The 26,913-nt window shown below is 44.7% G+C and overlaps 1 protein-coding gene across 2 annotated transcripts in view; it reads left to right on the top strand.

Annotated features, from left to right (window-relative positions):
* Window positions 1–16,747: 16,747 nt before the first annotated feature.
* Window positions 16,748–26,913, top strand: part of PNOC (prepronociceptin) — a 228,236-nt gene continuing 218,070 nt past the window's right edge. The window contains exon 1 of one of the 2 annotated variants that reach the window (XM_089688174.1): window positions 16,748–16,768. The gene's annotated coding sequence lies outside the window, so the exon portion shown is untranslated. Of the gene's footprint in view, window positions 16,769–16,797; window positions 16,948–26,913 lie in introns of those variants that run through there. The other variant, XM_089688173.1, reaches the window with a different exon arrangement.

Raw genomic sequence — 26,913 nt, 5'->3', positions numbered from 1 at the left:
ATAAAGTGGGTGATCAGTGCAATGGGTGGGGGGAATAACTGGAACAGATCTGCTGCTGCAGGTAAAACCACAAAAAAGCAGTTCCAGTTAAGGTATTCCCACACCCACTGTATTGATCTGGATTTCTCTTGCTGCTTGGACTCCCCCTGTTTGCCCCCCATTCCTGCAGTTCTGTGTCTTCCCTACTTTCCTGTCATATTGGCAGCAGCTGCAGGCACACAGGGGGATCTTCAGGATGGAGAGCAGGGGAAGGAGCTGGTAAATATCTAGTTTACTGGCCTCTTACTTTTCTAAGTGAACACAGCAAGAGATTCATACTGATAATTCACTGTATTCATTCTTAACTGAAGCACAGTAACTGTGTTTGCTATGCTTCAGTTTATGAATGAACAGGAACCTCTGTCTTCTGTTCATTTATCTGCAGTGCAGCTGAAGCTACAGAGAAGGGACTGGTGAATGTTTCCCCAGTCCCATTCTCTGTCTCAAAAGCGAGATTTGTTTAGACCACTGATATCTCATCAAAGCCCAAAGCCTCCCCCCCCCCCCAAAGCTTTATGATAAAATGTAAAAAAAGTGTTAAATTAAAATGTAAAACAAATTTAAATTGTAAAAAGAAATGTATAAATATATGTAAAAATCAGACTAAAATTTCTAATCAGACTAAAAAGCCACACTGAATATGCGGAATAATTTAGCCACACCCACTGTATGCTGCAGAGTGCTATGGGCACTGCAGGTCACCATCTTCCTGGTAGGGGCCCATAATGATATTAAGGTGGCACTGCACGTAAGCATCAGAACTTGACCATGGAGCAATGGAAGAAAGTGGCCTGGTCTGATGAATCATGTTTTCTTTTAAATCATGTGGATGGCGGAATGTATGTGTTGCTTACCTAAAAAAGAGATGGCACAAGGATGCAGTATGGAAAGAAGGCAAGTCAGTAGAGGCACTGTGATGCTTTGGGAATTGCTTGGCTGGAAAACCTTAGGTTCTGCCATTCATGTGGATGTTACTTTAACACGTACCACGTGACCAAGCACACTCCTTCATGGAAACTCAATTCTCTGATGACAGTGGCCTCTTTCAGTAGGATAATGCACCCTTCCACACTGCAAAAATGGTTCAAGAATGGTTTAAGGAACATAGCAACAAGTTTGAGGTGTTGACTTGTCTTCCAAATTCTCCTGATCTCAATCCAATTGAGCATCTGTGGTGGAAAAACAAGTCCAATCCATGGAGGCCCAACCTCACAATTTACAAGACTTAAAGGATCTACTACTGGCGGCTTGGTGCCAGATCCACAGCATACCTTCAGAGGTTTAATGGAGTCCATGTGACGATGGGTCAGGGCTGTTTTGATGGCAAAAGGGGACCTTCTCAATATTAGGTGGGATCAGTGTGTATATACAGTATATATATAAATACAGCGGGTAAAATTAAACACATCTCCATTTTTCTCAGTAAATATATTTCTAAAGGTACTATTGACATGTCAATAACAATGCAATCTATACATACAAAGAAACCAAAACAAATAAGTTCAGAAATTAAATTATGTGTAATAAAATTTAATGACACAGGGAAAAAGTATTGAACACGGGAACTGAAATCTGTTTACTACTTAGTACAAAATCCTTTGTTGGTAATGACAGCTTCAAGATGCCTCCTGTATGGAGAAGTTGCATGCTTTGCTCAGGTGTGATTTTGGCCAATTCTTCCACACAGTCTTCAAATCTTGAAGGTTCTGTGGACCTCTTCTATGAACTCTGATCTTTAGTTCTTTCCATAGATTTTCTATTGGATTCAAGTCAGGTGATTGGCTGGGCCATTCTAGCAGCTTTAATTTCTTTCTTTGAGAGAGTTTCCTTGGATTTGTGTTTGGGATCATTGTCTTGCTGAAATGTCCACCCTTGTTTCATCTTCATTATCCTGGTAGATGGCAGCAGGTTTTCATCAAGAATGTCTTGGTTCATTTTTTCATTAATCCTTCCTTCAATGACATGAAGTTTGCCAGTATTGAATGCTTAAAAACAGCCCCACACCATGATGTTCCCACCTCTATGCTTCACTATTGGTATGGTGTTTTTGGGGTGATGCAGTGCCATTTGACCTCCAAACATGGTGTGTATTGTGACATCCAAAGAGTTCCATTTTGGTCTCATCCGACCAGACTATATTCTCCCAGTATTTCACAGGCTTGTCTAAATGTTGTGCAGCAAACTTTAAACGAGCTTCAACATGCTTTTTCTTCAGCAATGGAGTCTTGCGTGGTGAGCGTGCATACAGGCCATGGCGGTTGAGTGCATTACTTATTGTTTTCTGTGAAACAATTTTACCAGCTAATTCCAGGTCTTTCTGAAGCTCTCCACAAGTGGTCCTTGGCTCTTGGACAACTCTTCTGATAATTATTTTCCCTTCTCTGTCAGAAATATTGGGAGGAGCACCTGTTCATGGCCGGTTTATGGCGAAATTATGTTCTTTCTTCTTCTAGATTATGGCCCCAACAGTGCTCACTGGAACATTCAGAAGTTTAGAAATCCTTCTGTAACCAATGCCATCATTATGTTTTCCAACAATTAAGTTACAAAGGTCTTGAGAGAGCTCTTTTCTTTTACTCATCATGAGATGTTTCTTGTGTGATACCTTGATAATGAGACACCTTTTTATAGGCCATCAGTTGAGAATGAACCAGCTGATATTAATTTGCCCTGACAAGGGGCAGGAATGCTTTATAATTACTGATAGATTTCAGCTCTGTTTTGGCTTTCCATGCCTTTTTGCACCTCCCTTTCTTAATGTGTTCAATACTTTTTCCCTGTGTCATTCCATTTTATTACATATAACTTAATTTCTGAACTTATTTGTTTTGGTTTCTTTGTATGTATGGAATGCATGGGTTGTTACTGACACGTTGTTAAAATGTCATGTCAATAGCACCTTTAGAAATATATTTACGTAGAAAATTTTAAATTAAAAAAATAAATCACACTTACAAAAAACAGCAAAAATAAACATGTGTTCATTCTTTCTTTCTTTCTTTCTTTCTTTCTTTCTTTCTTTCTTTCTTTCTTTCTTTCTTATCCATGGCTGTCCCAGGTGTATACTCAGCTTCATAATAAGACACAGCTCATTGCTCTGTGTCCACATTAAACATGGATCCTTATTGTGCGGTCAGAGTCTGCTCCAACGCGTTTCGTCATAGGGACGTTGTCAAGGATACCAAGGAAACAGTATTCCAAATAAAACCCTTCCCCCAAAAAAACACAGTATATAGTTATGCAAATTAGTCATAATGCTATTGCCAAGTTACTGGCACTGCTAAATTCTAGTCTGGGAAACAATAACCTCTGCTCGCTCTGGTTACAATCTATCACATATCTGGTGTTGGAGGCCAATGGAGAGAGGGCTTCCCTTGCAGCTACGTTTTAGACTCTCGTGGATATGGGACAGAAGGAGTCAGGCCCAAAGTAGCACGGGCCGTCTGCAGGAGTGCTTGTAGAGATGATCTGACTGAGGATTCCAGGCTCATACACAGGACAGCAGGTGAGAATATCCAGGCATATGTGTATCAAAGGGAGAAGGGAAGCCTTCACTAGTGTTTTCTTCTCAGATAAACCAGGCAAAGTTCAGCTTTTTGCATGTTTTCCAAACAAATGTTCACAACTACCGAACACAGCATCAAACCCTATCAGAACCAAATCTTTTTCAAGGCTAACGGACAGGTTATTTTTTTTTTTAAAAAGGGCATGGGTAGCTGAACACTGCCATAGGGGTACCAATGAAAAAAAAAAAGCTTTTAAAAATACCCTTCAGTGCGGAAAGAGTATTTTAATGTGACTTAAAGAACAACATTAAAAATACACAAATACTCAAAAAAAAAAAAAAAAAAACCATGCTCTGGGAATACCTTAAATCTGCACATGAAGATGTGGATGTAGTGCAACATACGCCTTTAAAAGTGACATTGTTTGTTTATAAACAGCAACTGGGGGTCTGTCAAACCACTTCCGTGCCGCCCTATAGCAGAAATACTGCTACAGGGTGGCACGGGTGTGCAAAATCACAGATGATATTTTGCAGTTCTGGGTAGAGGGCATGCGTGTGTCACGTGTGCTCTCTACCCATTTGTGGCCTCGGCTGTCAATCACTGGGTCCCAGCCGGTGATTCCCTACTGCCACCCGGTGATCTTTGAGGCTTTCCGACGGGGAGCAGACTTGTATGTAAACAATACAGATCTCTCCCCTGTCAGCTCGTGCACACTGCTTTGTATGGTTCTGCATAGCAGAGCCATACAAAGCAGTGTGCTTACTGCGCTTACAGTGAAACACTCACACAGCCCCATAGTAAAACACACAGCCCACATAATAAGAGCACACAGTTAACCCTTTGATCACCCCACATGTTAACCCCTTCCTGCCCGGTGTCATTAGTACAGTGATCAGTGCTTTTTATTAACACTGATCACTGTATTGGTGTGACTGGGGATGTCAGTGACACTAAGTCAGTCCCCCCCCCAGTGTCAGAAAAAAAGGCTGCAGCGTTGTATGACCGCGCAATTGTCAGTTAAAGTAACGCAGCTCCGTATTGCAAAAAATAGCCTGGTCGGGGGGGGGGGGGGGGGGGTAAACCCTCTGGAGGGCAAGTGGTTAAGTGTCACTGCTAAATGACAGATTCTCACTGGCTTTTGTTTGTAAACCAGCAGATGGGGCTTTTGGATGACATCATTGATAAAATATGGTCATGGCCATGTTTGGTCAATCATGGTAATGGATCCATGCCATTGCTTGATCCTTATTAAGAATGATGTAGCTTTACTTAGCTGGATGATGTGAATAACATTGGACTTACATCATGAGACATTGTTTATTTTTTTTAAAAGGTGTACTTGTTTTTTCACATTTTTCATTTTATTGCTTTGTGAAAGAGTTACCTGTTTGTGTATGTGTGGGCAGATATCTGGGGGACTTTTGCTTTACATGGGGATTTCAGACTCCGATATATCCCTTTACAGACCCCCATATCCCCTATACAGGATGTGCCTTTGTCCTATCAACATTGGGACAGGTGTATTGCAAGGAGGAAGACTTGGATCCCCCCCCCCGCAAGGTACCCTTCCAATGCTGAAGGCATATGGCCTGGCCTGGTTGGTAGAGTGCACACTCATGAGCTCCTCTTTCCTGGCCAGCTAGGCTACATGCCTAGATAGGGTCCCCCATGAATCGTTAAAGTGTTCCAAAACCCAGGACCCTGCATTCACTATATCTGTTCTCCCGCAGTACACAGAACATGGAAATGCAATTATTTTAGTAAATATAAACTACTAAATACCTTTTCTCATCAGAAATTAGAGCAGGCTTGTGGCTTCTATCAGTGTCCAGCTAAGCACTAGCTAAATCTTTTAGGAGTTTTCTTTCTGTTCTAGGAGGATGCAGAACCCCTGACCTCTGACTGGACAGTGCTGACTGGCCCTGTGCTGATCACATGCACTCTCCCAAGAAAAAAAAAAACCTCTCTAGCAATACACACCAAACTGAGCATGTGCAAAATGCCTATGGTTCAGTCTGTCTTATCAGGAGATAAGAGGTGGTTGTTTGAAAAAGGGAAGGAACAGAGAAGAAAGGATCAAACAGCCTTTTTACGCAATGCAGAGGATTAACCCCTTAGGTTCCACAGTGAGTATAACAAGCATGCTGCACTGCATATACAGACTGATTTTACTGTTGTGGGTTTAGTAACACTTTAAGAAGACCCCATGCTGTTAAAGAGAAAAAATGGTGTGGGGAAGGTCTCCAAAAAAATTCATAAAAGACCTTTATTCATACATGCATTCTTCCAGGAAAGGGGGCAGTGAATGTTTGCCCCCTTGCTGTCATACCAAGTCACATGCCTCTTCAACATTGGGAGGGTACTGCGCAAGGTGGACAGCTATGCCCCCCCCCCCCCTCCCCAACAAGGCTTCTTGTGCCCATGATGAAAGGTAAAGGGTCTGATTTTCACATCTTGTTCCACAAAAGGGATGTGGGGGTCTTCAAAATATAGAGTCATTTTTAAAATAAGGGACCCCTTAGATTTCTGGCCAGCTCTAAGGCAACATACTGTATCTATGCTTCAACACACTGTAAAACATGGCAATGCACCTCTGTACCTTTTCATTGACCCTCTCCCTTCTTGCATTAAAAATGTAAAGTGGTGGGGTGGAGGGGGGGGGGTGCACTTTGACATCTTCAGCATGGGTGCTAATGCATCTTGTCCAGCATGTGGATACATGAAATTCTGCACAGTAAAAAGCAAGACTCCTCTTGCTTCTTGTGATATGATTCTCTATTATTTAGGACAGCCATTCTCAATCACGCTTCCTCCAGAGATTGCTAGGGGTTCGATGAGTTGGGGATAATTGACTTCTGATTTGATGTTCCATGTCCAATACCACTTGGCAGAGCCAGCTCCATGACCCTAATGATCTTTTAGTTGTCTCTAAGGGTGGCCTTCTGACCAGCACTGTAAAGAGGTAAAGAGGGTATTCTTCCCATTGACCACAAATGTAGGGGGGAACATTTCACATTGGCTACTATCATAATGGATTTATTCTGACCACCATTGTAAAGAAGGCATTCTTCCCATTGACCACTAATGTAAAGGGGGGCACTCTTCCCATTCACCACCACTGTAAAGATGGCATTCTTTCCATTGACCACCAATGTAAGGGGGGCACTTTTCATACAGACCAATACTGTAATGGATATATCATGACTATCACTGTAAAGAGGACAATCTTCCCATTGACTACCAATGTAATGGAGGTACTCTTTCCATTCTCCACCACAGTAATGAGGGTATTCTTTCCATTGACTACCAATGTAAAGGGGGTTACTCTTCCCATTCACCACCACTGTAAAGAGGGTTTTCTTTCCATTGACTACCAATGTAAGGAGGGTACTCTGCTGATTCATCACCACTGTAAAGAGGGTATTCTTTCCATTGACTACCAATGTAAAGGGGGTTAGTCTTCCCATTTACCGCCACTGTAAAAACGGTGTTCTTTCCATTGACTACCAGTGGAAGGGTGTTACTTTTCCCATTCACTGCCACTGTAAAGAGGATATTCTTTCTGTTGACTACCAATGTAAGGGGGGTACTCTTTTAATTAATTGCCACTGTAAAGAGGGTATTCTTTCCATTGATTACCAATGTAAGGAGGGTTACTCTTCCTATTCACCGCCATTGTAAAGAGGGTATTCTTTCCATTGACTTCCAATGTAAGGGGGGTTATTCTTCCCATTCACTGCCACTGTAAAGAGAGTATTATTTCCATTGATTACCAATGTAAGGAGGGTTACTCTTCCTATTCACCACCATTGTAAAGAGGGTATTCTTTCCATTGACTACCAATGTAAAGGTATTACTCTTCTCTTTCACCGCCACTGTAAAGAGGGTATTCTTTCCGTTGACTACCAATGTAAGGGGGGTACTCTTCTAATTAATTGCCACTGTAAATAGGGTATTCTTTCCATTGATTACTAATGTCAGGGGGGTTATTCTTCCCATTCACTGCCACTGTAAAGGGGATATTCTTTCCATTGACCACCAATGTAAGGGGGCACTCTTCTCACTGACCACTACTGTAATGAATATATTCTAACCACCACTGTAACCACTTGCCCTCTGAAAGATGTACCCCCCTTCATGACTAGATTTGGCACTGTGCTACTTTAACTGACAAATGCGCGATCATGCAATACTGTACCCAAACAAAATTTGTATTTTTACACAGAAATAGAACTTTATTTGGGGGGTATTTGATCTGGGTTTTGAATTTTTTATTATATAAAAGAAAATAGACAATTTTGAAGAAAAAAAAATCATTAATTTTTATTTTTTGGCTATAAAACATATCCAATACAAAAATGTAAAAAATTAAATCTCTTTATAAATATATTGGCCAAAATGTATTTTGCTATATGTCTTTGGGAATCCCAATAATCCCAATAAGTGTATATTGATTGGTTTGTTAAAGTTGTAGCTTCTACAAACTATGGTTATACACTAGAATATTTATTTAGTTATTTATTTAATACTAATAATGGCTGTGATCAGCGGGACTGCTATAGTGCAGATTCCAATATGACACTAATTGACAGTTTGTGGGAACTAATTGCCACAGATGTCACCATTGTCATTATTACAGGGATCAGTGCTAATAATATGCACTGGCACTGTACGAATGACACTGGGCAGGAAGGGTTTAACATCTAGGGTGATTGGGGGTTAAATATGTGCCTAACAAGTGCTTGTGTGTGTACTGCGTGCTGCTTTTACTGGGGATCTTGCTGTTTCCATTCCCTGCTTTGCAGGGAATTAAAAAACGAGATCGCCTGTCACTGAACACAGCTCTGTGCTGTTTACACTGACAGATCTGTGTTCAGTGAGACTTAGCCGAGCGCCAGAGGCCGGTGGTCAATCACTGGCCAGGACCCAGTGATTGGCATGTGCTATGACGAATCACAGCACAGCTGGGTGGGCGCGCACCCTCCTACCCAGAAATGCAAAGAGCGGCCGCCCTGTAGCAGTAAAGCTACACTGGCCTGTCGGGAAATGGGTAAAGGGGGTCTCCTTCTTGTTGACCACCAATGAAAGGTGGACACTCTTCCCAATGACCATTAGTATAACAGAGGTATACTGACCACCACTGTACATGGGGCATTCTTTTCACTGGCCACCACTGTAAGGTGTGCATTTTCACATTGACCCCTAATCAGTTCATTCAGGGTTACCTGAGACCAGAAAATTATTCCAATGGTTCCTCTGGGGTAAAATGGTTGAGAAGGGTGTAGAGTTATTCACCATGAGGTCATCACAGAGGACAAGGGGGCACTCTTTACATCTGGAGGAAAAGAGATTTAATCTCCAAACACAGAAAGGTTTCTTCACAGTGAGAGCTGTGAAAATGTGGAATAGACTCCCTCAAGAGTTGGTTCTGGCCAGCTCAGTGGATTGCTTTAAAAAAGTCCTGGATTGTTTCTTGGATACACAGAATATAACTGGATATAACATTTATAGGTAAAGTTGATCCAGGGAATATCTGATTGCCTCTCGGGGGATCAGGAAGGAATTTTTTTCCCCTGCAGGAGTAAATTGGATCATGCTTTGCTGGGTTTTTTTTGCCTTCCTCTGAATCAACTGTGGGTGTAGGTGTATAACTTTTTTTTTAATGGTTGAACTGGATGGACTTTTGTCTTTTTTTCAGCCAGACAGGGTTGATCAAGGACATTAAATGCTATACATTCGGAGGATCATGCAGAGAGGTTAAATGGGTTAATGCAGTCAGACTATACTGTGCCCGAAGAAATGCATCTTGACATTTGGAGCCTTTTTGATATTAAATCTCAAAGTGTTAAATTGGTTTTTACAGACTGCTGTTACTTTGTGAACTGGTGGTATGCAGGTGTTGCATGTCTGCTGTAGCTGATGATATTCTTTATTCAATAGTGAGACTAAACCAATGTCACTCTGCCTCTGGAACTTAAAGGAGTTCTCCTGCTTTTTTAAACCCTTCTTCTGCCCCTTTCCTCTCCCAATATTACAAGAAAAATGTTTTCTGTACTGAATCTCTTTGTGTTCCAGCACTTGTGTCCCTCAAGAGTTGGTTCTGGCCAGCTCAGTGGATTGCTGGATTATTTCTTGGAGACACAGAATATAACTGGTTACTAACATTTATAGGTAAAGTTGATCCAGGGAATATCCGATTGCCTCTCGGGGGATCAGGAAGGAATTTTTTTTCCCAGCAGGAGCAAATTGGATCATGGTTTGCTGTTTTTATTTGCCTTCCTCTGGATCAACTGTGGGTGTAGGATTATAACTTTGTTTTTTCTATGGTTGAACTGGATGGACTTTTGTCTTTTTTCAGCCTGACTAACTATGTAACTATCATCCCTACCCTCCTCTGTTACTCATCATCATCACCAACCATTCTCTTGGTCAGCATTATTCTCCAACAGCAATAAAAATCATTTTCTTTAATTAGGGAAGGCTAGAACCGTATGTATTTCTGTCTGTGTCCCTGATTGTGGATTGTTCTTTTTTTCTGATCAAGTGACTTTTATCCAACAGAACAGCTGAGCAGAAGTCAATCTACTGATCAACTTCTGCTCAATTGCAGTGGCCACAAATGGATCAAAATTTGGCCAGTCTCTGCTGAACTGGCCAAATTCCGATTCATGCATGACCAGCTTTAATCTCTCTGAGGACCCTCTCGTACCTAGGAGTAGCAGAATCGTGGGCAGAATCACGTGATTTTGCCAGCGATTCTGGATCGCACTAAAATTTTGGCAAAATGTGCAACATGCATTTAGGTGTCAACATTGCTTAATGGCACCCCAAGTGTGCCACAAAATCACGCACAAAGCATGTGAAAAATGCAATGAATCACGCTGTCCAAAAACATGCCAAAGGAAAAATGAAGGACCTCCATGGCTAAGCCCCGTAGGCGAGGTGAAACGCACTTGGAAGGAGTGGCCAGGCTGAGGCTGTTTCTACTCCAGTGATTGTCAGGTTGTGACGGTGTGCGGCATCTGGGATTTTTCTCCTTTTATAGTACATTGAGCCAGGGTGGGCTCTTCCCTGGCCCTCATTGCGAGTTGTCAAATTTGGATGTACAGGAGCATCAAGCGCAGGGGCGGACTGACAACTCATGGGGCCCCCGGGCAATAGGGGATCATGGGGCCCCTGTGTCCTTGCCCAAACTCAAAAAAGCCTATGAAAAAGGTACCAGGGGCATCTCATGGGGCCCCCTACTGACCCCGGGCCCTCAGGCAATGCCCGAGTTTCCAAATGGTCAGTCCGCCCCTGATCAAGCGGTACCCACAGTTTTTTGGGCATGGATTCACAGGAGCTACTTTGGTGCATTTTTCGTGCATTTTTCGATTGAAGGGCAGCCCATTCAACTGAATGGTGTTGCTCCAAAGATGCAACAAAAAAAAGGACCAAAAAAGTGTAAAAAACCCCGAAAAGCTCCGGCATCGCTAGATGTGAATGGGGCCCAACAAAGCTTTGATAAGCTATAGAAATCCAGCAGGGGTTCTAATCCTTCAACACTTTATTCAAAACAAAACAAAACAAAATAAAATTTGGTTTGACATATGCCTTTCCGGGGACCTTCACTCTCTTGCTATCACTTGGCCTCATTTTTTTCCTCTACCCTTCATTCTTAATGGCAATGTACCTCACCAATGGATGTGAGTTGCGGCACACCACAACAATAGTAACGTGCTACTGGGCGTTGTGGTACTCTGTGCTACACCAGCAAGTACATGGTATTGGTGCATTAGAATGCACATTTAAATGAATGGGCTGCCCAAGCACAAGCCACTATAACGCGCTACATAAAGTGAATCAACACAATTGCGCTAAGTGCACTACAGCAGTGTGAACCCAACATTACACTGTTCATTATCGTGGCTGAACAAGCTTTCTTCATTGCCATACATCATGTAGTCTAATATTAATATATATTATAAAAAGCTTCCCTTTATACGGCAAAGTAACATCTGTCCAATTATTAGCCGCACATACATGCAGACAGCAAGGTGTTGAAGGAAACCAGCCATGAGAAAAATATGTAGGCTGCCATTGCTTGTGAGCATGCTAGTTTTCTGGGTGCGATGCTGCTGCTTTGGCTAGAATAGGTTGAGTCAAGTGTAGCAATTTTGACCTTTTTTAACTCTCATTGGCTAGGTTAGGGGTCTCCAAAGCAAAGAGCCAGTTTACTGTCCTTTAAACTTGAAGGGGGGCCAGACTGTGGCCAGTGGGAGAAGAAAGTGCCCTGGCATTAGTTGGCGTTAACAATGCCCCATCAATGGTATTAGGGGGAGTAATAGCACCTCTTCTTCGGTGTCAATGGTATGAATAGTACCTCATCATTGATGCCAGTGGGAGGAACAGTGTCCCATCATTGGTATCAGAGGGAGGAATAGTGCCTCATCGTTGCTATCAGTAGTAGAAATGGTTCCCCCGTCATTGGTGTCAATGGGAGGAATAGTGCCCCATCATTGGTATCAGTGGGAGAAATAGTGCCTCATCACTGATATTAGTGAGAGGCATAGTGCCCCATAATTGGTATCAGTGGAAGAAATAGTGCCCCATCATTGGTGTCAGTGGGAGGGATAGTGCCCCATCATTGGTATGAGAGGGAGACATAGTGCCTCATCGTTGATATCAGTGGGAGGAATACTGCCCCATCATTAGTATCAGTGGAAGAAATAGTACCCCATCATTGGTGTCAGTGGGAGAAATAGTGCCCCATCTTTAGTGTCAGTGAGGTTATAGTGCCCATTATTGGTACCAATGAGAGGAATAGTACCCCATCATTGGTATCAGTGGAAGGAATAGTGCCCCATCATTGGTATCAGTGGGAGGAATAGTGCCCCATCATTGGTATCAGTGGGAGGAATAGTGCCCCATCATTGGTATCAGTGGAAGGAACAGTGCCCCATCATTGGAATCAGTGGGATGCATAGTGCCCCATCATTAGTATCAGTGGAAGAAATAGTGCCCCATCATTGGTGTCAGTGGGAGAAATAGTGCCCCATCTTTAGTGTCAGTGAGGTTATAGTGCCCATTGTTGGTACCAATGAGAGGAATAGTACCCCATCATTGGTGTCAGTCGAAGGAATAGTGTCCCATCATTGGTGTCAGTGAGAGAACTACCAATGATGGGGTACTATTCCTCCCATTGACGCCAATGACAGGAAACCATTTCTACTACTGATAGCAATGATGAGGCACTATTCCTCCCACTGATACCCATTATCAGTGTCAGTGGCAGGAACTATGCCCCATTGGCCCCATTGTTGTGGACAATGGGGGCAAAAAAATCTCAATAGCTGGATAAAAGCAAAGGGTTACATCCAGGTCCTGGGCTGCAGTTTGAAGACCACTGGGCTAGGTACTTGTTCAGAATCGATCATCCAAAAATATTGATGCCAGATACAGCCAGACATACAGTATAGTATTTTCAAGAGCCATTTCCCTTAGATCACTCCCACTTATCTTTTCCTTTAATCAAGACACTTAGGTTTTTTTGAGTCTTTAGTCCAGATATATAACTTTGGTGGTAAATGCTGCAGAGAGTGGTGCCACATACTGATGTTGCACCTGTCTATTTTGTATTGTTTTGGAAGCTCAGAAAGGCATGATGATACCCCATAAGGGGTGAGTTCCTGAAACCCTGGGCTCACAGGAAGTAGACTGAATGGCACTGGTGTAATGTAACCTGAAAAAGAAGAGGTGATAGAACGTAATGTCTGCAGCGTACAGCTCCAGTGATAGGATCAGCAATGCAGCGCAAGTTGATATTTTGTTCAATATGAGTTGTTAAACTAATTAAAAAAAATATCAATCTGGAGTTTGGCTTTAAAGAGCCAAAATCTCTTCCTTACATCCTTTGCAGTTCAAAGAATGATCATATGTCGTTCTTCAGACACCTCCATATGATGCTCAAATCTAACAATGGACAAAAGCCGGTTTGAATCACTGGCTGACCAATCTATCATGCTCTGAACTTTTCACATACAAACATAGATAGTTATTGAAAATGGCCAGAATTGTCCATATCAAACAGTCTTCTACAAAACGTGCAATTTTGAATAGAAAATAGATTTAAGCAAGAAATCATGTAAAATATTCCATTTGGATAGATGCAGATAGGCTGTATTAGCTCCAAGATTCTTCAGTCTCTCAGGAACCCTGATAGTAAGACTTCTGCTCCTCAGTTTTTGACTCCTCCATATCTCTTAAATCACAGAGGAATGAGACAAACGTACTAGAATTCATATTGCTTAGAAGCCTCTAGCAAGAACTCTGGTGAGCAGGTCCTGACACTGAGTTTACGAAGCATATTTGAAACCAGTGGGTCTTATTTTCGTATGCATTCAACCAAAATGAATAGATCTTCGTTTCTTAAAGGATATGGCATCCCAAAAGTAATATCTTTTTTATGGGTGGATTCTAGAATGTGGAGTCAAGCCCTGGATTCACATATGTTCCCAATACTTCATTAGTGAGATCTTCCTGCAACAATTTCCAATTCGGTCCCCGTCCACCTAGGTGTTTTGGATGATCTTTAGTAATGTATCCTCAACAGTGTGATAAGGGGAGTTTATGTACAGCTTTCATATAGGCAGGAGTTATTACTGTTGGTAAATTTTTGGAAGGCTACAGAACATTTCATAACCTTGTGAGCAGGGATGGACTGACCATTTGAGAACTTGGGCACTGCCTGAGGGCCTGGGGTCAGTAGGGGGTCCCATGAGATGTCCCTGTTACCTTTCATAGGCTTTTTGGGTGTGGGTTGAATGTGGGCGTGGACACAGAGGTCCCATGAACCCCTATTGCCCGGGGGCCCCATGAGTTGTCAGTCCACCCCTGCTTGTGAGATTGGCCAACATTGCACTCTCTTGGCCAAGCTGTATGATTCCCAACTTTGTTCATGTCCACCTCGAAGTAATGGGCGTTTCCACCCTACTATCAGTGTTCCAGCTCCTCCTGTTACAATCTTCATAAAATAAAATTTAAAAAATAGGATAGTGACAGGGATAGTCAGAGCTCATCATAATGGGCACAGCATGTGTACAGAACTAGGAGCTCAGCACAGGAATAGGGGAAACCTCTCATAATGGGTGCAGCAGATGTGCAAGCCAGGGAACTCGGTTCAAAAATCTCACCATCATGTTTATCAAGAAATACACAATATAATCATTAGACTGTGAGCACCTGGTCAGCATACCTACCATATGGCCAAATATATATGTGGGCTACTCTCAAAAGTATTGCGTTCATGTGTTTCCAGTGAAGAGTAGTGTCAGTGCAACAGAATTCCAATACATTTTAGACAATTGTTGGCTTCTAATCTTGTGATAACAGTTTAGGGAATGTTCTTTCCTGTTCTAAAACAACTGTATCCGAACTGTGTACAAAGCCAGCTGCATAAAGACATGGTTTGACCAGCATGGTGTGGAGGAACTAGAGTGGTCTGCAGAGAGCCCTGACCTCAACCCTACTGAACACCTTTGGGATGAATTGGAATGCTGTTTGTGGCCCAGGTCTACTCATCCAACATGTGTACCTGACCTCAACCCTACTGAACACCTTTGGGATGATTTGGAATGCTGATTGTGGCCCAGGTGTTCTCATCCAACATGAGTACCTGATCTCAACCCTACTGAACACCTTTGAGATGAATTGGAATGCTGATTGTGACCCAGATCTTCTCTTCCAAAAACACTGCCTGTCCTAAACCCTACCGAACACCTTTGGGATGAATTGGAGTATGAGCAAGGTCTTCTTATGCAACATCAGTACTAGACCTCAACCCTACTGAACATCTTTGGGGGTGAACTGGAATTGGAATGCCAATTGTGAGCCAGGTCTTCTCATCCAATGTCAGTACTTGACCTCAACCCTACTGAACATCTTTGTGATGAATTGGAATGCTGATTGTAGTCCAGGTCTACTCATCCAACATGTGTACCTGACCTCAACCCTACTGAACGCCTTTGGGATGAATTGGAATGCTGATTGTGACCCAGATGTTCTCATCCAACATGAGTACCTGATCTTAACCCTACTGAACACCTTTGAGATGAATTGGAATGCTGATTGTGACCCAGATCTTCTCTTTTAAAAACACTGCCTGTCCTAAACCCTTCCGAACACCTTTGGGATGAATTGGAGTATGAGCCAGGTCTTCTTATGCAACATCAGTACTATACCTCAACCCTACTGAACATCTTTGGGGATGAACTGGAATTGGAATGCCAATTGTGAGCCAGGTCTTCTCATCCAATGCCAGTACTTGACCTCAACCCTACTAAACATATTTGTGATGAATTGGAATGCTGAATGTGACCCAGGTGTTCTCATCCAACATGAGTACCTAACCTCAACCCTACTTAACGCCTTTGGGATGAGTTTGAATGCTGATTGTGACCCAGGTGTTCTCATCCACCATGAGTACCTGACCTCAACCCTACTTAATGCCTTTGAGATTAATTGGAATGCTGATTGTGACCCAGATCTTCTCATCCAACAACATTGCCTGTCCTCAACCCTACTGAACACCTTTTGGATGAATTGAAATACCAAGTGTGAGCCAGATCTTCTCATCCAACATCAGTACTTGACCTCAACCCTACTAAACTGCTTTGGGATGAATCGGAATGGCAAGTCTGGTCTTCTCATCATCAATATCAGTATCTGGCACCTTCCCAAACCTTGTGGAATGCCCTCCCAAAAGAGTGGGGGCTCTTATAGTCCCAAACAGGGGATCAACTCCATAATAAGGATCATGGTTTTGGAATGGGATATCCAAGAAGCTCGTACAGGTGTGGTGGTATGGTGTCCACAAACATTTGGCTATATGGCATACAAAAAAAACATCTACCAAACACCGAAATATCAGTTTTGGGTAGAACCCAAATCTGAGCCAGCATTTTATTGTCTAAATTAATGTATCTGTTCTCTGTCCATTAATGAACCCTTGCTCTATTCATCCTTTTTAGTGTTTTGACAGCCTTTAGGTCCTTGGAAAGACACATTGCCCTCTCGGGAAAAGATACTAAGTAATTGCTTGATGTACCAAGTGACACCTCTGTTAGCCAGAACAATGCGAAATGCGAGCGCTGCGCTACGTCGTCTGTGGGCATCACCCATTGATTCGAGGGAATCCGGTGAATATTTGCTGTGACGTTGCATTCTCTTAAAGATAAGGAGAGGTAGGTAGGATAAGATTTGGTCTTCCTCTGCTTGACAGAAGCATGAGGGGGTGGATACATACAGAGTAACAATGTGAGTGCCTGAGAGGTGGGGGAACCTCTGTGTATAAATATACCGAGAGGAAAGGCACAGACAGGCACATATCAGGAGAGGTCCGGACACTGGAGAACATTCGGAGGTAAGCCTGCCTTCCTATTATCACCATAGAACAGATACAGACAGAGACAGGGTCCAATTCATTTCCCAATAATAAATCCTAACTGAATCTTGTCTGCACAGTTCTGAGGATTCTCCTCCCAAAAAATCTATGGGGAATAAAGGATTGTATAGCATCTCTCTAGGGGGTCGTCATACATTGCCAGAAGCCCCTCTTCGCCAATACAAATTTTTAAAAAAATTAGGTTTTTTTGCATTTTAAAGAAATATTTGTTTTTTCTTTGCTTTGGACAGAAGAAAATCTCAGCTGCCTTCAGCTTTTTGCTACATTTTAAATAAATATGTGTATATTTTTGCATTGATCTTGAAAAAAAAAAAAGAAACCCTCGATTGTCTTGAAGCAGATTTTGTTACCTTGTTGTATTTTAATGCAATATTTTTATGTTTTTGCATTGCTCTGGACAAATGAACACCCCAACTGTCTTATATCAGCTTTGGTTACATTTTTGCATTTTACATTTTTATGTTTTTGCTTTGTTCTGGACAGAAGAACATCCCAACTATTTTGAATCAGCTTTTGCTACATTGTTGCATTTTAAATAAAAAATGTTTAATATTTTTGCTTTGTTCAAAAAGAAACTCAACTGCCTTAAATCCGTTACATTATTGCCTTATAAATTCATACTTGTTGGTTTTTGTTTTGGACAATTTTAAAGCAATTTGCATGGTTACATTGTTGCATTTTTAATACATAGTTGTATTTTTTTATTTTTTTTGTGCAATGGACAAAGGGAAATGTTACCTATCTTGAATCAGTTTAACCTCCTAATAGCCAGTTTTTATTTTTTTTAAATTTCAGTTGAACTTTTTATGGAAACCCAATTAATAGCACTGATTTTTTTCCATCTTTAACTTCAACTTGTACACAGGGGCGGACAGACCATTTGGAAACTCGGACACTGCCCGGGGGCCCGGGGTCAGTAGGGGGCCCCATGAGATGCCCCTTGTACCTTTTTCATAGGCTTTCTTGATTTTGGGTAAGGACACAGGGGCCCCATGATCCCCTATTGCCCGGGGGCCCCATGAGTTGTCAGTCCGCCCCTGCTTGTACAATTGCGCCATTTACATCCATTTATTACCAGCTACGTTTTTTGGAAAATTTGCACATGGTACGACCGGTGTTCGCATTTTGCCGCCTGACGCAGAAGGCTTTTTTTTTTTTTGTTACGTTGATGTAAGACGACGTACTTAATGATACAGAACGTGATGGAAGAGTTAAGCGGAGGGGTATATAATTATATACATTTTATTGAACGTGGAAGGCGGTGAAAAAAAGGATGCGCAAATCTGAAGCTTAGTCTAACCGTGGTGCGTTCTCTGCTGTCCTAGTCTCATTGCAGTGCTGTGGTTTATTCAATTACATAGAAGAATTCATTATTTAAAGTGCTGGTATTACCATGCCTATTGCTGGAGGATGTAAGGATTCGCAGTCCGGTGAGGAATAGGAGGTTACTCAGGACATCATTTCCAAGCAAAAAAAAAAGCACTTTTATTCAGCAGTTCATGACATTGCATAACTTGGTATTCAATTGCCGGCTTCTTGTTCCAATGGAAAGTCTAAATTCACTGGGAGCAAGATGATTTTTCTTCTTTGCAGCATTCAGGCACAGAGCAGTGTCTAAGAAAGGCAGATTTCTGCTGTAATGGTGATTTTCCACTGCTGATTGCTTGGTAGGAACTGCTACATGGTCTTAATATCAACCCAGGGTTCACTAGAGTGCAGGTGTATTAGATTTGTATTATTTCAGTCTGTCGTGATCTAGCCTCCCACCCGATAGGTGCACTTTAAAGGAAACCCATCCTGACAGCTTCCTACTGCTTAAAAATGCTAGTTACATAGTTAGGCTGGCCATACACTATACAATTTTCTGCCCAATTTCCTTTAGATTTACCTTCAACTATGTAGTGCAAGAGCCTGCCTAATTGGTTGCAATTAAAAGTGATGTTAGGTTTGACCTCCTATTATATCTATCCATTCAGTTGTATCTGACCCAGGGGCGGACTGACAACTCATGGGGCCCCCGGGCAATAGGGGATCATGGGGCCCCTGTATCCTTGCCCAAACTCAAAAAAGCCTGTGAAAAAGATACCAGGGGCATCTCATGGGGCCCCCTACTGACCCCAGGACCTCGGGCAGTGCCTGAGTTTCCAAATGGTCAGTCTGCCCCTGATCTGACCCTTGGTGATTGCATGGACCATCACTTGTAAGCAGGGGTGGACTGACCATTTGGAAACATGGACACTGGGGGTCAGTGGGGGGCCCCATGAGATGCCCCTGGTACCTTTTTCATAGGCTTTTTTGAGTTTGGGCAAGGACACAGGGGCCCCATGATCCCCTATTGCCCAGGGGCCCCATGAGTTGTCTGTCTGCCCATGCTTGTAAGTGACTTTTTCCATGAATTCTCTTAGCAATTATTTTTACAGGATAGGTCGCCAGGTCTTTCCCCAACCCCCACCATGCAGGAGATCCCACATGGCCAGGGATGAAACTAGGACAATTTAGACAGGAGCCAATTAACCTACCAGCATGTCTTTGGAGTGTGGGAGGAAACTGGAGTACCCAGAGGAAACCCATGCAGGCAAAGGGAGAACATGGAGGAAACGCACACAGGCACAGGGAGAACAACCATGGCGCCTCCATGCAGGAGGTGCCATGGTTGGGAATTGAACCCATTATCGCAAGGCAGAAGTGCTAACCACTAAGCCACTGTGCCACCCTCCTATTATATGGTTTTTGGTAAATCTAAACCAAACATCTTAAGAAAATTGTATAGTGTATGGCCATGTCTTAGTCTGGCTGAAAAAAGACAAAAGTCCATCCAGTTAAACCATTACAAAAAAAAAAGTTCTAATCCTACACCCACAGTCAGGGGCGGACTGAGAACTCATGGGGCCCCCAGGCAATAGGGGATCATGGGGCCCCTGTGTCCTTGCCCAAACTCAAAAAAGCCTATGAAAAAGGTACCAGGGGCATCTCATGGGGCCCCCTACTGACCCCGGGCCCTCGGGCAGTGCCAGAGTTTCCAAATGGTCAGTCCGCCCCTGCCCACAGTTGATCCAGAGTTGCCTGGCTGCCATTGACTGCAATACTGTCTAAATCACTGACCTGGACGAACCATGTAGCTCAGGAAAGTCAGCATCCTCAGACTTGTTTGGAGTCAGTGAATCGGAGCCCTGAAGCCAATGGATCAGAATGACAGGGAGGAACTAGTGTTTTTCTTAAAGGGAAATCGCCATCGATAGCCTCTACACCACGGATTTTAAGGACACCAATACAAATCTATAAAATGTCACGCAAGAAAGGTAAATAGCATCCTTGGTCATTGCTTCACGGGCTCTGGAATCACAAAGTGAACGCCGCGATCGATCGCAGTGCCAGGTTTGAAACAAAAGGGCTAAAACGCGTCAGTGGATTTCCTTTTAATAGAAATTCAATGGGGAAGGAGACTAGGGAGGGAGACTCTGCATTCTCTGCTTCTTCTCAGTCCATAGAATTGCCTCCTCTGGGTTTGCACAGATAACACTTTGACTCCTTTTAGCCATTGAGGGCTTATTAGCAGATTAACAATCGTACTCCCCCCCCCCCCCCCCCCCCCACCACCACCCCAACCTCTGGCTGACACGCGAATCGCTCCATAAAAGGAGGTAAAGTAGATGGAAGGAATGGAGGAGCACGTGGCTCCTAAAAATGCTGCCGTTGTGATGCAAATTTCTGGAGAATGAAGAGTGGAGAGGACTCAAGGAGCAGCGGAGACAATTCATCACTGCGCTGTGAGCTTCAATAGAGGATGCTATTGCGCATACTACGACCATAAGAAAGCCAACGGGAAGAGTCACGAGCGTCCTGATTGGTACCTTTAAATTGAATCCTGAGGCTCACATTCTTGGACAGAAAGTCCAATAGAAAAAGTCAAATTCATTTACACCAGAGGTCCAGAAGATGCATCATTTGTGTAAACTGGGCCACTTGTTCCTTCCCCTGCCTGTGACTGTACAGTGAAAAGAAAAGAAGCACATGAATGAGCTTATCTCTTCACTCTCTTCTTCTCCCAGCATGTTCTTTGATAGCAGCGAAACGTGATTGGCTCATTATGCTGCTCCTCCCTTTCCCAGTCTGAGTTCTGCTGTACAGGGAATTATAAGAGGCCAATATCGATTCAAGAGCTGAAAGTGTTACTGAACCCACAACAGTAAAATCAGTCTGTATATGCAGTAAAGCATGCTTTTTATACTCATTGTGGAACCTAAAGGGTTAATCCTCTGCATTGTGTAGAAAGACTGTTTGATCCTGTCTTCTCTGATCCTCCCCTTCTTCTACTGTCCCCAATCCATCTGCTGATAGAACAGTGCTGGCGGTATCTCTAGCTGCCCACAGCGCGGGGTTCCTCAGGGCACGGGGTCTAAGTCCCAGCCTGCTTGTTCACCAGGGCCCCTGATGGTGGGGATGGACTTGGAGCAGACTGAGACCAGGTCGCGACCCCTGAATATGTCCGGCAGTGGTAGAGAGTACCATCAGAGGTGTGCGGGGAATAGAACCTGATGTGAAGAGGATGGCAGGCCTGGCAGCAGGGACTGATCCGTGCGGGATGGATGGATGGACGGTCAGTGTGAGGTAAGGTGTAGTCAGGCAGACCGGGTCGGCAACGTGCGGGCAGCGAGGTACCAGAGGAGCAGACAGAGAATAGTCAGGTCACGAGCAGGGTCCAGCAACTAACAGGCAGGTAGGTACACGAGGAGCAGACAGAGAATGGTCAGGTCACGAGCCGGGTCCAGCAACTAATGGGCAGGTAGGTACAGGAGGAGCACGCAGAAGAGTGATCAGGTCAAGCCAGGGGTCAAGCAGGAGACAATCAGCAGGGTCAGGATCAAGCAGAGGTCGGCAACAGGGAAGCTTCAATAACAGATCACAGGAACAGATAATAAGACCAAACAGCAATGCACATACCTTCTGGCTCGTTCAAATAGCCTTGCGCTGTCATTGGTGCCAGGCGCCTGTCCGCGATAGCGAGTGCGCATGCGCGGCCGTCGCTGTTGCCGCGATTGCCCAGGTCCTGCCGTTCGCCGGCTAGAGCGCGTCTGCGCATGTGTCGCCCAGCGCATCGCTGCAGAACACTGGATCCCTGACAAGTGCCTTGTGGGCAAGCTGCACATGCTCAGTTTAGTGTCTGTGGCTAGAAACATTTTTTTTTTTCTTGGGAGGGTGCATGTGACCAGCACGGGGCCAATCAGTACTGTCCAGACAGAGGATCAGGGTCCTGCATCCTCCTAGAGCAAAATAAAAACTCCTCCTACTAGCTTTAACCAGTGCTCTGCTGGACAGTGATAAAAGTCACAAGACTGCTATATACTGCTGATGAGAAAAGGTATTTAGCAGTTTATATTTACTAAAATAATTGCATTTCCATGTAGTGTGTACTGTGGGAGACCAGATATAGTGAATGCAGGGTCCTGGGAGACCAGATATAGTGAATGCAGGGTCCTGGGAGACCGGATATAGTGAATGCAGGGTTCAGGGAGACCGGATATAGTGAATGCAGGGTCTGGGGAGACCAGAATATAGTGAATGCAGGGTCCGGGGAGACGAGATATAGTGAATGCAGGGTCCGGGGAGACCGGATGTAGTGAATGCAGGATCCGGGGTGACCGGATGTAGTGAATGCAGGGTCCTGGGAGACCGGATATAGTGAATGCAGGGTCCGGGGAGACCAGGTATAGTGAATGCAGGGTCCGGGGAGACCAGATATAGTGAATGCAGGGTCCGGGGAGACCAGATATAGTGAATGCAGGGTCCGGGGAGACCAGATATAGTGAATGCAGGGTCTGGGGAGACCAGATATAGTGAATGCGGGGTCCTGGGAGACCAGATATAGTGAATGCAGGGTCCGGGGAGACCTGATATAGTGAATGCAGGGTCCGGGGAGACCGGATATAGTGAATGCAGGGTCTGGGGAGACCAGATATAGTGAATGCAGGGTCCTGGGAGACCAGATATAGTGAATGCAGGGTCCGGGGAGACCTGATATAGTGAATGCAGGGTCCGGGGAGACGAGATATAGTGAATGCAGGGTCCGGGGAGACCGGATATAGTGAATGCAGGGTCCGGGGAGACCGGATGTAGTGAATGCAGGATCCGGGGAGACCGGATATAGTGAATGCAGGGTCCGGGGAGACCAGATATAGTGAATGCAGGGTCCGGGGAGACGAGATATAGTGAATGCAGGGTCCGGGGAGACCGGATATAGTGAATGCAGGGTCCGGGGAGACCGGATGTAGTGAATGCAGGATCCGGGGAGACCGGATATAGTGAATGCAGGGTCCGGGGAGACCGGATATAGTGAATGCAGGGTCTGGGGAGACCGGATATAGTGAATGCAGGGTCCTGGGAGACCAGATATAGTGAATGCAGGGTCCGGGGAGACCTGATATAGTGAATGCAGGGTCCGGGGAGACCGGATGTAGTGAATGCAGGATCTGGGGAGACCGGATATAGTGAATGCAGGATCCGGGGAGACCAAATATAGTGAATGCAGGGTCCGGGGAGACCAGATATAGTGAATTCAGGGTCCGGGTTACAAGATATAGTGAATGCAGGGTCCGGGGCTACCGGATATAGTGAATGCAGGGTCCGGGGAGACCGGATGTAGTGAATGCAGGATCCGAGGTGACCGGATGTAGTGAATGCAGGGTCCTGGGAGACCGGATATAGTGAATGCAGGGTCCGGGGAGACCAGGTATAGTGAATGCAGGGTCCGGGGAGACCAGATATAGTGAATGCAGGGTCCGGGGAGACCAGATATAGTGAATGCAGGGTCTGGGGAGACCGGATATAGTGAATGCAGGGTCGGGGGAGACCGGATATAGTGAATGCAGGGTCAGGGGAGACCAGGTTTAGTGAATGCAGGGTCCGGGGAGACCAGATATAGTGAATGCAGGGTCCGGGGAGACCGGATATAGTGAATGTAGGGTCCGGGGAGACCGGATATAGTGAATGCAGGGTCCGGGGAGACCAGATATAGTGAATGCAGGGTCCGGGGAGACCAGATATAGTGGATGCAGGGTCCGGGGAGACCAGATATAGTGAATGCAGGGTCCGGGGAGACCGGATATAGTGAATGCAGGGTCTGGGGAGACCAGATATAGTGAATGCAGGGTCCTGGGAGACCAGATATAGTGAATGCAGGGTCCGGGGAGACCTGATATAGTGAATGCAGGGTCCGGGGAGACGAGATATAGTGAATGCAGGGTCCGGGGAGACCGGATATAGTGAATGCAGGGTACGGAGAGACCGGATGTAGTGAATGCAGGATCCGGGGAGACCGGATATAGTGAATGCAGGGTCCGGGGAGACCAGATATAGTGAATGCAGGGTCCGGGGAGACGAGATATAGTGAATGCAGGGTCCGGGGAGACCGGATATAGTGAATGCAGGGTCCGGGGAGACCGGATGTAGTGAATGCAGGATCCGGGGAGACCGGATATAGTGAATGCAGGGTCCGGGGAGACCGGATATAGTGAATGCAGGGTCTGGGGAGACCAGATATAGTGAATGCAGGGTCCTGGGAGACCAGATATAGTGAATGCAGGGTCCGGGGAGACCTGATATAGTGAATGCAGGGTCCGGGGTGACCGGATGTAGTGAATGCAGGATCTGGGGAGACCGGATATAGTGAATGCAGGATCCGGGGAGACCAAATATAGTGAATGCAGGGTCCGGGGAGACCAGATATAGTGAATTCAGGGTCCGGGTTACAAGATATAGTGAATGCAGGGTCCGGGGCTACCGGATATAGTGAATGCAGGGTCCGGGGAGACCGGATGTAGTGAATGCAGGATCCGGGGTGACCGGATGTAGTGAATGCAGGGTCCTGGGAGACCGGATATAGTGAATGCAGGGTCCGGGGAGACCAGGTATAGTGAATGCAGGGTCCGGGGAGACCAGATATAGTGAATGCAGGGTCCGGGGAGACCAGATATAGTGAATGCAGGGTCTGGGGAGACCAGATATAGTGAATGCAGGGTCTGGGGAGACCGGATATAGTGAATGCAGGGTCGGGGGAGACCGGATATAGTGAATGCAGGGTCAGGGGAGACCAGGTATAGTGAATGCAGGGTCCGGGGAGACCAGATATAGTGAATGCAGGGTCCGGGGAGACCAGATATAGTGAATGCAGGGTCCGGGGAGACCGGATATAGTGAATGCAGGGTCCGGGGAGACCGGATATAGTGAATGCAGGGTCCGGGGAGACCGGATATAGTGAATGCAGGGTCCGGGGAGACCAGATATAGTGAATGCAGGGTCCGGGGAGACCAGATATAGTGGATGCAGGGTCCGGGGAGACCAGATATAGTGAATGCAGGGTCCGGGGAGACCAGATATAGTGAATGCAGGCTCCTGGGTTTAGTAACACTTTAAACTGCTTGCAGTATAAAAGCTCACTCTGCTCTCCTCTCCTGTCAGCATGTTCCTCCTCATTAGCACATAAGCACTGCAGCATATGTTCTGCTCTGCTATACAAAGAATTTGCAAGAGGCTAATATCAAGTCAAATTCAAGTTCTAACTGCTTGCATTCTGTGAGAAACAAAATACATTTTCTACTGTATGAATTTATGAATTTTTGTCTTATATCTGCCTAGAGCTAAAGTGGTTGTAAACCTCAGACATGAAATATGAACAAATCATATCCTTCTATAGTGTAGACTTATCTCAACCCAGAGCACTAAGTGTGATTTCTGTGTGCTGCTTCATTCTGCTGCTATCAGCATGAATCACTCCTGACAAGTGTTTCTGACACCCAGAGAAAAATGGTGACAGGGGAAGGACCTCCATCAGATTGACAGCCTCAGCTCTGTTCCTGTGAGCTGTGTGGAGGGGGTGCGTCTCTTTCCTCCAATCAGCACTCAGTGCTCTGCTCAGTGAGCTTTGCAGAGTGTAGTTTCAGCTCTCCACCCCCTCTTTTCTGAGCTCTCAGGCAAGCTTTACAAATTCAGCACTGTGAAGGGTTGTAGAGAAGAGAAGACTGCAGATAAACAGGTACAACATATGTAGGAGGATTTCTTTCATCTCTGTGTATCATTTCACTGGGTATATGGAAGGGTTTACAACCATGTAAAGTTTTAATAGTGAATGCATTTTTGTTGTTATGTTAGCATAGACCTTTCATTACGACTAAATGTTTCCACACCCTTGCTGCTCCATATTTTCATTACTGTATTTTATTGGTATGATATCAGGTTTAAATGCTCCCTCCGGTGTTCATCTGTCTATGAGGGAGATTGATAAGCATCCCTGCTTAGGGACTGCTGAGATCATCTCAGTTAATTTGTGGAACGTCTTTTGTTTCCAATCAGATTAGGGATAACCATAGGGAAATGTTACTGAGAGCCCATTCAGACACGGGTGTCCTGGTGCAGTGCAGTGAGCTAGTGCAAGCTTTTTTGCATGTTGCTGTGCATTTAATTAAGGCAGCCCAACCATATGAATGCAATGGAAATGCATCATTTTTTGGCAACGCAGCAAACCACAATGCATGTGCATTGGAACTACATTGCCTTAGTGCCTTGGAGTGCCATTCACAATGAATAACACCTCAATGGGCTAAGGCAGAAGGCCATAAGTTCTAAACAAAGGGCCGGTTTACTGTGCTTCAGATGCTGGGGGGGGCGGACCATAGCTAATGGGAGTAGAAAATGTCTCAGTATCAATGAGATTAAACAATGTCCCATCTTTGGTATTAGGGGAATTATTAGTGCCCCATCATTGATGGCTGTGGGAGGAATAGTGTCCTATCACTGGTGTCAGTTGGAAGATTAGTGTCCTATCATTGGTGTCATTTGGAGGAATAGTGCCCCATCATTGGTGTCATTTGGAGGAATATAGCCCCATCATTGTTATCAGTGGGAAGAATAGTGCTCCATCATTGGTATCAG

The sequence above is a fragment of the Staurois parvus genome, unplaced genomic scaffold (genome assembly GCF_062004578.1).
Source record: "Staurois parvus isolate SC_StPar_1 unplaced genomic scaffold, SC_StPar_1.0 ptg000448l, whole genome shotgun sequence".
Lineage (NCBI taxonomy): Eukaryota > Metazoa > Chordata > Amphibia > Anura > Ranidae > Staurois > Staurois parvus.
This window is presented reverse-complemented; position numbering and strand designations above follow the sequence as displayed.